Source organism: Rutidosis leptorrhynchoides, chromosome 1 (assembly GCF_046630445.1).
Source record: "Rutidosis leptorrhynchoides isolate AG116_Rl617_1_P2 chromosome 1, CSIRO_AGI_Rlap_v1, whole genome shotgun sequence".
Classification (NCBI taxonomy): Eukaryota; Viridiplantae; Streptophyta; class Magnoliopsida; order Asterales; family Asteraceae; genus Rutidosis; species Rutidosis leptorrhynchoides.
In genome coordinates this window covers 258,454,963-258,468,410 of record NC_092333.1, presented here as the reverse complement: position 1 = coordinate 258,468,410, position 13,448 = coordinate 258,454,963, and the positions used below count along the sequence as shown (strand labels likewise).

Genomic DNA, 13,448 nt, shown 5'->3' with positions numbered 1-13,448 from the left:
TGATGGTTGAGCAAGGAGATATTATATATATATATATATATATATATATATATATATATATATATATATATATATATATATATATATATATATATATCACTATTCACTATTCAGTATGTACCTTAAAAGAGAGTTTCGATTAGCTAATAAATGTTTTCAAAACCCCCTTAATTACCGTTAGATTAGAAAATTACATTACAATACCCCTTAATCCAAAGGTTCTTAATCATCCACTAAAAATATTAGCTAATAAATCAATTTTACATACACTCCGTCCCTAAAATACCCTTTGCTAATAATAATTACTCCAATAATAATAACTAGTTATCGAACCCTCATTTCACGCGTCGGGGTTCGGTTTTCAATGTATTTTATTGCGTTTAGTAAAATTATTTTGTGGCTAACGATGATGTCGTTGAAGCGCAACTCGAGTCGAACTAAAAGGTATAACCCGTGAGAGATTTAAGTGTTATTTTAAATTAACAATATATATATGTGCATCTCCGCGTTTCACTATGGAATTGTCGACTTTTAAAAATTTAACGCAAAATCAACGTGTATGAAAAGTACCCCAAATATTTAGCGTTTTTTAAAAAGCGTCCGTTTTGCGTATAGCTAGTGACATTGTGTTCCTAAAATTATTTCGAGTTTAACGATGGTGTCGGAAAAATTTAACTCGTTGTGAGCGAGAAGATATGACCCGTTGAATATTTGAGTGGAGTTTGTTTAAGATTTTTTATGAAAATGATTAATTGACACTTTACTCCCTGTTTGGGGGTCGATTTGAATTTTTCAAAAAAGTGTGGAGAGTGTTGTTGGTAAAATGAAATTTAGTTAAAATTTAAAAAAAAAAAAAAAAAAAAGTCGAAAATAACCCAGGTTACTAACTTTTGTCTGTTAAGTTAATATGTAAATTAATAATAATTACTCCTTAAGATTCAAGCGGCTATCAATACAGCTAGCGACCTAAATAAAATCTTGCCTACTCAATCGTTCTGTAAGTTCAAATTGATCTTCAATCACATTAAACAAAACATATTGCTTCTCCAGACGCAAGCTGCACAAATCAATCCCAAAAATCAGGATCTTATATCGTTTACGGGTTAGTATTTCTTATTCTTTTGCTTCGATTTTCAGGATCTAAGATCAATAAGTCAATGCTCTGATTATTGTTATCTCATTAGGGTTTATCAATCTTTTTGCTTAGCGTAATTGTTTTCTGAATTATGATTATTGTTATCTCGATTAGGGTTTATCAATGATGAAAGATTATTGTTATACATCTGGGCTCAATTGTATAACATAAATAAATTATATATAGTAAATAGGCATCTATTTTGGAATTATCTGAATTTGTTTCAATCTGAATGGTTTCAAGCTAGATGTGCATCCTTTAATCTAACAACAACCTAATACAGGCAATTTGCTCAACGTTCTCGGGTACGAAAGCTTCAGTACATTGCTGAGCTGGAAAAGAATGTACAATTTATAACTATTATTAATTGAGCATAAAAATGTGCAGGTTCATTACAACATCATTGTTGAAAAAGCTAAGGGATAAAACTTAAAAGTGTTGTTTTTGTGGGGGCTTCATTATGCAACAACCATTTGAGTTTCACTCTTATGTCTTATTGACTAACGAGTTCGTTCGTTCTTTCTTTTTTTTTTTTCTTTTTTTTTTTTTTTTATTTTTTTTTTGAAAGCAACTAAGGAGTTCTTTGAACCATCAACTAAGGTTTTGCTGAATTGAATGGCCCATTTATCACATTCATGTCATTTGTAAGTTAATTTTTACATGCTTAATTAACATATTAAATTATAATGTATTTTAATTCTTGACAACCTGTCTATGACTTTGTATAGAAAAAATAGTTAAATTGTGTGTCTCTGATGTCCACTCCATGGCATATTATCTTAATTTTACATATAAATAATTTATTATGTTGAGTTTTTTTAATGAGATTGAAATCTGCAAATAAAGAGGGACATTGGTACAATAATAGATCTTTAAGCATCCCAACATTGTTAAATTACATCGGGTATCACGCGCAAAAATCATACGAGCTATTCGAGAGACTAAGCAGTTAGATGGTTGATGATGGACTAATTGGGAAGGTATATTTTCAATTAAGATGTCTATTTGCTATTGGTTTTGCCATTTTGCTTGTAAGTTTTACTTGGATAATTGGCTATTATTCTTTGTACATGCAATTTGTTCTACTTTGCGTTGTTCAAAAATTGTGGTAAACTGAACATTATTGCGGATCGAGTTAGTATGGTTATTTAATCTAGATATCAATTTTGAGCGAATATAAGACTCTACAACTTGTATGATATGATATAAAGTCATATAACGTTGTACATAAATTTCTGTTGTTTTTATTTTACATTATTAAGCTATTAATATATATTTGATGAATTCATAGGGAATAGGAGTGGGCATATTGGCTCGAACGAGTTTGTAATTTCGTTTAGTGTATTTCATCCAAAAGCAAATGTATGTATCAACCAACTTAAACTACCTCGTGCACACAATGAAATAGATTCTAATAATCTAATCTAATATGCAGCTGCCACTACATAAATGGATTCCACCAAAACACCTTTTGACAACAACAACAAAGAGAACAGTGGTACCTAATACCTACATATAATCCAGATAAAGAAGCAAAGAAAAGTTTGCTCTAAAATGAATCATAAGTACAGACCGGGTCGGGTGTGGGCCAGGTATAGGTAATCTCCAGTCCCAAACCTGATTAAGAAACTTGGTCCCAAACCCAGTCTCATACCTGACGGGTCGCCATTTACACACTAACTATCAGGTTTCGGGGTTTCCTACGGGTATTAGGGTCTCCATTTACTCACTAATAAAAACACAACCAAGTTTCAACTATTAGTAGTTGTTAGTGAGCAGGTATTTGTACAAGTAGCATGAGTGGCTAGATTGGGCACAAGAACAGGACACTATGTACTAACTTGCCTTTATTATAATTTAAAAGTAATACAATATATATATATATATATATATATATATATATATATATATATATATATATATATATATATATGGTTTAAAAAAACAAAAACGTGACTCGAGGCGTTTCTTTTTTGTGAGGCGAGGCGTACGCTTCGAGGCGAACCGAGGCATACGTTCGAGGCGGAGTTAAAAAATACATAAAGGCCATCGAGGCATACAAGGCATACCGCTTGAGCAAAAAAGGCATCGAGGCGTACCGCCTCAGCAAAAAAAGGCCATCGAGGCGTACCGCCTCAAAAAAAAATAACGATCCGCCTCAGCATATGAGGCGTACGACTTTTAAAGGCAATCGAGGCGTACGTTTCAAAACGGGATTTTCCAAAAATGTTCTGAGGCGCGCCTCGAGGCTTACGCCTCGGCCGTTTTTTAAAACCATGTATATATGTATGTATATATATATATTATCTATTATTGAAATTTAAACGGGTAGGTATTTTTACGGGTATACGCGCCGGGTAACCGGGTTTATATCCAAAATCGTCCCTGAACCCGGATTAAATTTTAAAACCATCCCATACCCAGCCGTGGACCCGCAAATTCGGCTTAAAAAGGTTGGGTTTCGGGTTTTTCCGATTGAGACTTTGAAAAGTCAAATATGACAGTTTTTTTTTCAGGACGAAGGGAGTAGTTTACACTGTAAGGCCTAATTTTTTTTCAAGACTCATTAGACCCGAAAGCTCGACCCATTTGACCCAAATTTGAGAGTATGGGTCTCAATTGCCAGGTATAGTAATCATTTTTCTGATGAGATTGCGGGACAATATTTTTGTAGGATGCAGCATGCGTTATGTCAGCAATTCTTGTATCTATCAGCTGTTGGTTGAACCTGCAGACCTTCTGCTTTTGTTTGTTTAGAGGTTAAAGGTTTATGAGTTTTCCACTGAGATAGTCTAATCTATTTTCCCATCTAATGAAAATTGACACATGCAGCATTGGGAAAAAAGCAAAAACTCGGAATTTATTCTCTTCCAGAGTATTGTAAAATAAAAACATCGCTATTATTAAACCGTCAATGGATATGGCTTCTTCAAGATCGATTCAAGAAAGTTGACACTCTTTTCACACACTCCTTTTACAAATTTATAACCCCCTACTTGGCTACCTTTTCAATTTGTAGTAGTTTATAATATTGCATGTCAATTATCGAATCTACAATATTGGATGCTGATGGAAGTGTGCCATTCTTTTGGGGAACCGATTCAGAAGAAAATTTGGTGCTTTCAGATGATGTGGAAACTGTAACGAAAGGATGTGGGAAATACTTCTATTCCCAAAAGTTTTGTGTGATGTGCTTTTAAGGTTTATATGGTGCGATCAGTTCTGACAATAGCTAAGTCTTATGATTATTTCACATATGGTGGAATAACTCATATTTGAACTAAATCCATGCTAAGAACAATGCAGATAAGGCCTGAAAGGAACCCTTCAGTATCATGAGAGTAGCTTGTAGAATGTTTTTCAATACCAACATACATTGGGAATTCTAAACACTGTTGCAAAAGTATGTAACCATGTTTATTCATTTGAATATTGATATAGGTGTTGAGGTTAATAATGGTCAGCCAGTCGAGGTAAACCTTGGAGAACGCTAGGTTTTACATCTCTCACAGGTATAGAATACTTGATTTCTATAAGATATGTTATCTTTGATTGATACATTAAATTAAATCATAAAATAAAATGAATGAATTTGTTAATAGGCTTGTCTTGGAGAAATCAAGAGTAACAAACCAAGTGAATCTATTTACCTGCATATCAACATTGACGGAAAGAAGCTTGTTCTTGGAACACTTTACTCTGACAGGTTGCTTCAACAACTATTTGGTTTGGTGTTTGACAAAAGCTTTTAGTTGTCAAACAACTGGAAAAATGGTAGTGTTTACTTCTATAGATACAAAGCTGACCAACCTATTGATGAAGAATATCCTTCTAACAAACATATAGTAGTTATTTATATTTATAATACTGCATTCATTTTTATAATATGTTTTAATTTAAAATCAGTTGGCTGTTTCTTGACCAAATAGTTTTTTTTTCTTTGTTTGATCACTGACTTTGAAGAAATTGGTTAGGATCTTTGTGCTCCATTTTTCACTGTTGAGTTTATTTCTTATTTAACTCGTGCTTATATTCTTTGTATCTTTTGGCTAGATACTGATGAGGAAGATGAGGCTCTTCAGCTTTCACTTATTAATGGTATAAGTTTGATTACTTTTTTGTGCTCTTAGATACTTTTGATTTTGCACTGTTTGATTAAACCTCAATTATAAAATTTCAATTTTCTCTATAGGCAAACTTGTGATTCAGTGTCTGAAGATTCTGATGAGGTTTGTGGTATTTATGTTGCTTCTATTTTACATGCTATTTATGCCTCATTATGAATGTCATCGATGTTAGTGTGCTAAAGGGTAATGACTACACTCTTCAGTTGTGATTATACATATATAATTGTCTATGATTTTTGTCTTTGTGTAATATAAAGTTTCTTAATGCTTGTTGCTTTTCTAGGATAAGGAGAAGTCATCTGGCAGTGATGATGATAGCGATGAAGAGGGAAAGACACCAAAGAAGGGTTGTGACATTTTTTCTGTTTAATTTTTTATATTTTTTATTTTATGATTTTCTTTTTTGCTTATTGGTTTTATCCGTTGTTCTTATTATTGTAGCAACAATCTGGAAAGAAGAGAAACAATGAATCTGCTGTTAAGACTCCCAGCACTGACAGTGAATCTATACTTTATTATGCTTGTCTTGTGGCTAGAGATGTTTTGAATTTGCTTATAAAATAAACGTCTGTCGATGTGTTGGCTACTACTTGTTATGCTAATTGTGTGGATGTTAAAAGGATCTTTTTGGGATGAACCCGAAAAGCCCTGAAAGATTATGAAATTTCAAGAGTTGTCTCTAATGTCACTTTTTTTGATTATTTTATTTGGTTTTGGTTTTTTTATGAGTTTATTGTTTCGTTGCATGTTGATTTAGTTGTTCAGCAGATGGAGAATTCTTGGAACTTTTGTGTGATTATGCTCCTAATTCTAAAGGTCTACCCTCACCTCTACAACACTAGACCTTTTATATTTATATAAATTTGAATTCAGTCACACCTTAATCTCAATTCAGATTCTATTTCTTCATACTCACGTATAACCACACTATACAGATTAAAACCAATCATATTGGATGTCAATGGAAATGATTAAATACCACCAAGAATGTTGTTTATAAGAAAGCCTTGAGACGTATTTAACTGAGATATCAATGTTCTATGGTTAAATATCCTTTGAATATTTTTGGTACAACTCTAATTATATATACTTATAGTACGAACTAAATTCATTTTAACAACTAATATAAGCTTAATGAATAAAAATGATTCACGTTGAGTGTTAATGGTTTAAGCTCAAGCAATTGCTATTTAGGGTTGACGGTTTATGGTTTACAGTTTAGGATTTAGGGTTTAGGGTTAAGATTTAAGAATTTTTGCTTTAGGGTTTAGGGTTTATGATTTAGTGTATAAGGTTTACGGTTTAGTGTTTAGGGTTTAGGATTAACAGTTTAGGCTTTAGAGTTAGGGTTTAGTTTTTAGAATTTATGGTATAAAGTTTAGGGTTTAGGTTTTATGGATTAGGGTTTAGGGTTTACATATAGGGTTTAGGGTTTAGTGTATAGGGTTTAGTTTAAAGGGTATAGTTTTTAGGGTTTAGATTTTAGAATTTATAGTTTAGGGTTTAAAGTTTAGGGTTTAGTGTGTAAGGTTAAAGGTTAGTGGTTAAGGGTTTAGAGTTTAGATATAGGGTTTAGGGTTTAGAGTTTAGTGTATAGGGTTTAGGGTTTGGTGTTTAGGGTTTAGGGTTTAGTGTGTGGGGTTTAGTATTTAGGGTTTAGGGTTTAAATATAGGGTTTAGTGTTTAGAGTATAGGGTTTAGGGTTTGGTGTTTAGGGTTTAGTGTCATACCCCCAAAATAGGGCCGGGGAAATATGACTTCACAATATCACAACACAAGTATATATAAACGAGAACGACTCTATATGAGACATTTTAATTAAAAACCAACGTATTATAAGCAGCGGAAAGTATTAAGTCATTACAAATGACTCCTTGAAATTTAAATGTAATCTAAAATGTTCTAATGCAATAATATGAATGATGATATGCGGACTCCAAAAGCAGCAAAGTCCAAATAGCAAATAATCTTCAGCAATCTTCACCTGAGACAAAACATGCTTAAAGTGTCAACCAAAATGGTTGAGTGAACAACATAGGTTTAATATATATAGTTTTAGACCACAAGATTTAGTTATCAAAAGTAAATGCTGAAATTATGATATCGAGACGTAAACAAAGTTACCCCAGGACACCTTGAACTGTCAATGTCGTTTAATCATTATTATGTAACCAAAGACCAACGGTCAAATGGTTAGAGACGTCACTCTCAATAGCGCTATTCACAATAACTAAGCTTGCCTTTATACGTAGCAATTAACGATATCATGGTAGGTATTTAGCTTGAATCAAAGCATGTCAGCACAGTTAAACAGTTTTCTGGTACTTGTGTCTAAGCGTAAAACAGTTTGAAAGCAAGCATGTGTCTCACCCCAAAATTTAAAATAAGTAAATAGAGAAAGTTAAAAAGTGGGGCTATGAAGTTCACCTTAATAATAGCACAGTGAAGAATATCCACAATCGAAAGTAGAAGCGAGAAATGAATGGCAGAGACCTCAACCTAGAGATGTATAGACTAAATCAGAAATTTGTCTAACAGACAAGGAGTATGTTTACTAATATAATGATTATATTAATAGTGACAATTTATAATAAGAGTTTCTACCTGTTATGTGTGTATAGGAATACAACACGTTTAGTATAATATATCATATGTATTATTATACTTAAATGTTTATTATATATTACTGTTAGTAAAACATTATATGATATGTATAACTTAGTTAAATCTCATGTTACAATATAAGATAAGTTTATATGTTATAGTATTATTATATAATCTTATCACTTTATTTAGGGGGATGATTCTCACACACACTTTTTTGATCCTCACACACCAATTGAATATTATTAGAAGAGCAAAATGTTAAAATAAGTGTGTGAGGATCAAAAAAATGTGTGTGAGAATCATCCCCCCTTTATTTATTATCTTATATTATTATATTTTAAGTGATTTAGATAAGTTTTAACTCTTCCACTTTTATCTTATTTAATTTAACTTATGTGGCTTTAAATTTATTATTATCATCTTATCATATTAAGCTCTTAATTATCTTAATCATTATACTTTTATTCTTAAACAAGTCATCATTATCTTTTATATTTAATTTGAATATTTGATCATAACTCAAGGACTAAAAACGAAAATTTCAAAATAATAATAATAATACTAACTTGCAAGTCATCTGACTCTTTCGTATGTGTATGTTGCGGGTTTACTCGTAAAATTATGTAAACTAGCATTTAGTTTAGGGACGTAAATTAAACTAATATTATCATCTTCAACTAAATTTGACGTATACAGAGGAAGTCTAAACAAAACAAGCAAGAATTTTATTTTTAATACTTCCATTACATTTATATATACTCCAATATATATAGTTACTTAACAAATGATATTATGATTCGGATTAGTATTATATGTTATTAAGTTTTTATTACTAAAAACTAACGTACTTTAGAACCGTTAACTCTATAATATCTTTATTGAAACCATGAGTTTAACGGTTGGATTCGATTATTTTCGATCACGGTTATGAACAACAGATGACTCACGAAACTTAGTAGCAGGTAAATATTCAATTTTGATTAAGATTTACGTTTAAAAAGGTACCCAATTTGTACTAAAACTACCGATGTAACTTATCGTTCTTGAATGGTTTTCATGTTTTTGTATTGTAACAACTTCAGCTTTTATTTGTCATTAATTAGGAGTAATTGTATTAACCAATTATTTTCAAAGATACAATAGTAGTATAAGTCTTGTACTTACATTCGTTAATAAAGCTAGTATCAGTTTAAATTATTACCTTATGTTAATAAGTTCAAATTACAACAACATTAACAGTTTACTTTGAGTCATTAATACTATATAAAGCTTTCATTCATGTTCATAATATTATAACAATCATGATATATTAGTATTAAATATAAGATGGTTAGGTTGTATTTTATACCGTCAACGAAAAAGATGATCGTGAGTTGTTGGAAGTGGAACATGACAGTAGCAGCAAGTCGGCAATCTGCAGCAGCAAGTAGTCGACCAACAAGAGGTCAAATTCGACCAAAACAGCAGCAGTAGAAGCTGCTGTTCGAATAGCAAAAACAACGGACAAACAGCGGCAGAACACGTTGGTTTGTGATGGTCGGCTATGATGGACAATGGCGACTAGAAACAACGTCGAAACAGCAGCCAAGTTGCGGTTTTGGGCTGCTGTTTTCGAACAGAAACAGCCTAAAAGAAGTAGCTATCATTAAGCAGCAGCGGCATCCTTTGGACAGCTGCGAGTGGTGGTGAGTACGATGGCTTATGGTGGTGCTTGCGGTGGTGTTTGAATGGTAGAAGATGGTGATAACAAGTACTCGAAAGTGGTGGTGTATTCAAGTGAAGTTCGACGAGCTGTTTTTATCAAACAGAAAATAGATGCAACAAAGGATGGCAATGGTCCATGGTTTGTGTTGGTGGTCGAAAAAAAAATAAGGAGCAAAAGAGAGGGATTGGTAAATGTCGACCAGCTCAAGAGAGATTTTGTGGTAAATTGTGAATGAGAATTTGTGAGGATTTAAGGCCCTTTTTACAGTGTAGTTTTAAAATTAAGATAAGAGTGTAATTATTCGAAGTTGAGTTAGGATAAGTATTAGTCTAGAGTTCGAGTGAGGTTAGGACTTCTTTAGGATAAAGATTAAAAGAGTTTAAAAATTTGTGTTAGGATAGGATCATAATGAGATTAGGATTTGTATAAGTTTAAATATTGGGATTAGATTAGGATTAGGGAATGAGACTTATCTCTTATTTACTTTGTGTTTTTTTTTTCTATTTTTTTTTAAAAAGCTAGACGTTTTTTTATTAATATATCCATTATATTTTTTTTTCGTCATTAATTTTATATATAATCATTTCATTTTTTTTATTAGGTAAGTACACTTTAATTATAATTAATTAACTATATAGTTACCTTAATTTTACATAGTTTATTAAAAATGACACATTTTTACTTATTACTTATATTTTAGTATTTATAATATAACATAATCGCATAAACCTTACTTAACAGGAAGTGTCGACTAAAATTTATTATTTGGTCAACGTTTTGTTAGAGCAAGTTTATGAGCACACAGAACCCTAAGGGCATTTTAGTCATTTCAGAATGGAAAAATGTGGATTGTTATAGTACCTCCCCGTTATTTTAAACTTCGTCCAGAAGTTTCAGGAAGACTTCTCAGATGCGTCTGCGGTTGAGAAGAGATGGGGATATTTCCGTCTCATCTGGTCTTCACGTTCCCAGGTATACTCGGGCCTCGTCATGAATTCCAACGGATCTTAACAATAGGAACTGTTGTCCTGTTTCAAGCATTTGATCTCACGATCCATAACTTCTACAGGTTCTTCTATGAAGTGCATTTTATTATCAATGTGGAGGTAATTCAAAGGGATAACATGAGTGTCATCTGACTAGGTTTCCTTAAAAGGGATTGTGATATTTTAGTCGTACAAGCATTTCAGTAAGTTGGACACCTGAAATGTGCAACGATAATTACTAAGTTTATTTGAACCCTTGAGAGTTTATGTCGCCATTAAGGCAGACAATCAGAGAGAAGTACTTGGAGATCACAGCCATGTAGTTTGATGCATGACTTGTGTTTGTTAGAGATGGTACCAACTTCAAATTCCGGAAGATAACCATAGACATGATACCTTTGGTTTTCAAGAAATGTCTAATGTGAATAGACGAAACGAGATTCCAGCTGAGAAGTCACTAATCAGGCTTATATGCAAAGCAAGCCATAATTACTAAAATGCCCTCAGAATGGTATGAGTGATTAATAAAATCAACTTATGATCATGATTTCAGCTATATGTTGAAACAGAGGTCGAAATTTGTCTAGGATCACATCTAGTTATAACTAGTTTAGAATAAACACATAAACATCATAAACGTTTAAGGTAACTCTTTTAGAGAGGATAGCGAGGATCATAAATTATATTTCTGATGGGAAACCGCACGAAAGGTGTGATCACTTAATGAGATCGACGTTCTCGCACAGATGGCGAGTCGATCTATCATTCACTTATGAGTTTAAGTGCGGATGAGAATCAATGTGAATCATTGGCTATAAAAATTATTTCCAACAGGTGAGGAAATCTATGAAAAATACTTTCTTGTGTCTAAAAGATATTAAATCATAGAATTGACTTTTTACGAGGTTGTTGTGGTTTAGCCGTGAGATATCAGAAGTAAAATTTTCTCAACGGTCAACCTTACAAAGGAAAAAGTTACTGAGAACATAGAGTTTTGAATGATGATCTCAATGGTAAGTTTCGAAGGGCAAGAGGAATTGTGATTGCAAATAATACGAAAAATTCTATATAACCGAGTAATGAAAATTTTATAGAAGTCCGAGTCGTTTAAGGTGACAATTTAAAAATGAACGAAATTCTTAGTAAAACTAGAGCTATGTACAACATGTACTATTTTAAGTAAAATATCTTTCGAATAAAAGAATTGATTTGAAAAAGTGAAAATATAATTTTATATGTACTAGTCAAAAATAAGTAAAGGTAAATTTTATTTATATAAACGTATATGATTTATAAAATTTGCAAGAATGACAGAATTTTCATATTTTGGAGGTTACGAGTTGGAAAAAGATTGATGAAGATCAAGTGAATGATTTTTGAAAATTTCGGGTGATATTTAAGCAACAATGTTACGAGGTAATGAAAGCTATTAAATTTAAATGTGGTTAATGACTATTATAAGTTCTTGGAATTCAAAATGTTCATGTGTGAAGCTGTTGCTAACATGTGAAATATGAATGGTAGAGTATGAGAACGTGATAGTGAATGTGGTGTTTATAATATCTTCGTTTGAATATTCAAATGAAAATCTTGCGAGTGGTTGTCACTTATCTTCGACGGGTTTCCTAATGGGTTTATGAAAATCTACACTAGGAGCGTAATTGCAGATAACAGGAGGCATGCTTCGAAGAAGTTTCAGGGGTGTCGCTTCAGGTCACTCAAGAACATGCATCCTTCCTTCCAAGGAGGCGATTGAATATTAAGCGTCAAAGATAAAGAGATGGGTTGTTTATGAAAGAAAGAATGCAAAGCTTTACAACGTTTATGGCATAGGAGAGTTTGTTAATCTACTCATGGGTATGAGATAGATAGTTGGGTTGAAAACGAGCTTTTAGTATCTCTACAAATCAGATGATGATTACCCTTCATGTAATAACATTGAGATTTTTGAATGAATGGCTTAGAAATTTTCTTTGATTCACTTTCTATTCCATATGTCATGATATTAGAATTTCTATATGAATTACCGTAATATAATCACGTTGGCCAAGCGTCATTATATTTCACTAATTCATATTTCCACTTCAATATCACACCATAAGGTCAGGATACGTGATCAAACCTTGACGTTAAAATGTCGAGTATTTCAGAATTCATAAGTGACATCCCTTGGTTTCACTAACCGAGGTGGTCTGATAAAAATAACTCGTGTGAGTCAAAGAATACTTTGAATCACAATGGCGGAGTCAGGTCATAAAGATTTGTATGGACATGATAACAATCACATGCTAACTGATCCTTTAGAGTCGAGATCAGGCAAGATGATAGGGTTTTGGCTTGACATCCTTAAGAAAGGATACAAAATATCAAAAGAGGTAAAAGCAGGAAGTAAGATGAAATAGCAGTATAAAGATCAAAGGAAAAGCGCTTAAAACTTAGGCAGGAAAGGTTATAGTCCTAAAGATTGCTAAGGCACCCTTGCTAACACATAAGACACACATAAAATGCAATCCTGGTTCTCTATAACAAACCTGGATCTGATACCACTCTGTTGAAAGGACCCGTCCTAATCCATCTGGACGAAGTCCATATCGATTACAAACGATTCACAATAGTTGATTACATCGCGAGGTACTTGACCTCTATATGATACATTTTACAAACATTGCATTCTTTTTTAAAAGATAAACTTGCTTTACATCGAAAGTTGACGACACGCATACCATTTCATAATATATCCAACTATAATTGACTTAATAATAATCCTGATGAACTCAACGACTCGAATGTAACGTCTTTTGAAATATGTCATGAATGACTCCAAGTAATATCTTTAAAATGATCAAATGCACATCAGAAGATTTCTTTCGTACCTGAGAATAAACATG

General features: G+C 32.4%; 1 long non-coding RNA gene across 9 annotated transcripts; it reads left to right on the top strand.

Annotated features, from left to right (window-relative positions):
- The first annotated feature begins 1,036 nt into the window (after window positions 1-1,036).
- On the top strand, window positions 1,037-5,363 carry LOC139869135 (uncharacterized). Of its 9 annotated transcripts, XR_011766016.1 has the most exons (8): window positions 1,038-1,102; window positions 1,419-1,479; window positions 1,704-1,779; window positions 1,949-2,115; window positions 2,427-2,497; window positions 3,810-4,647; window positions 4,738-5,233; window positions 5,328-5,363. It is a non-coding gene; the product is annotated as an uncharacterized lncRNA (long non-coding RNA). The 9 variants fall into 9 exon arrangements; XR_011766015.1 differs by lacking the exon at window positions 1,419-1,479 and having other exon boundaries at window positions 1,037-1,102; XR_011766018.1 differs by lacking the exons at window positions 1,419-1,479; window positions 1,949-2,115 and having other exon boundaries at window positions 1,037-1,102.
- Window positions 5,364-13,448: the final 8,085 nt, after the last annotated feature.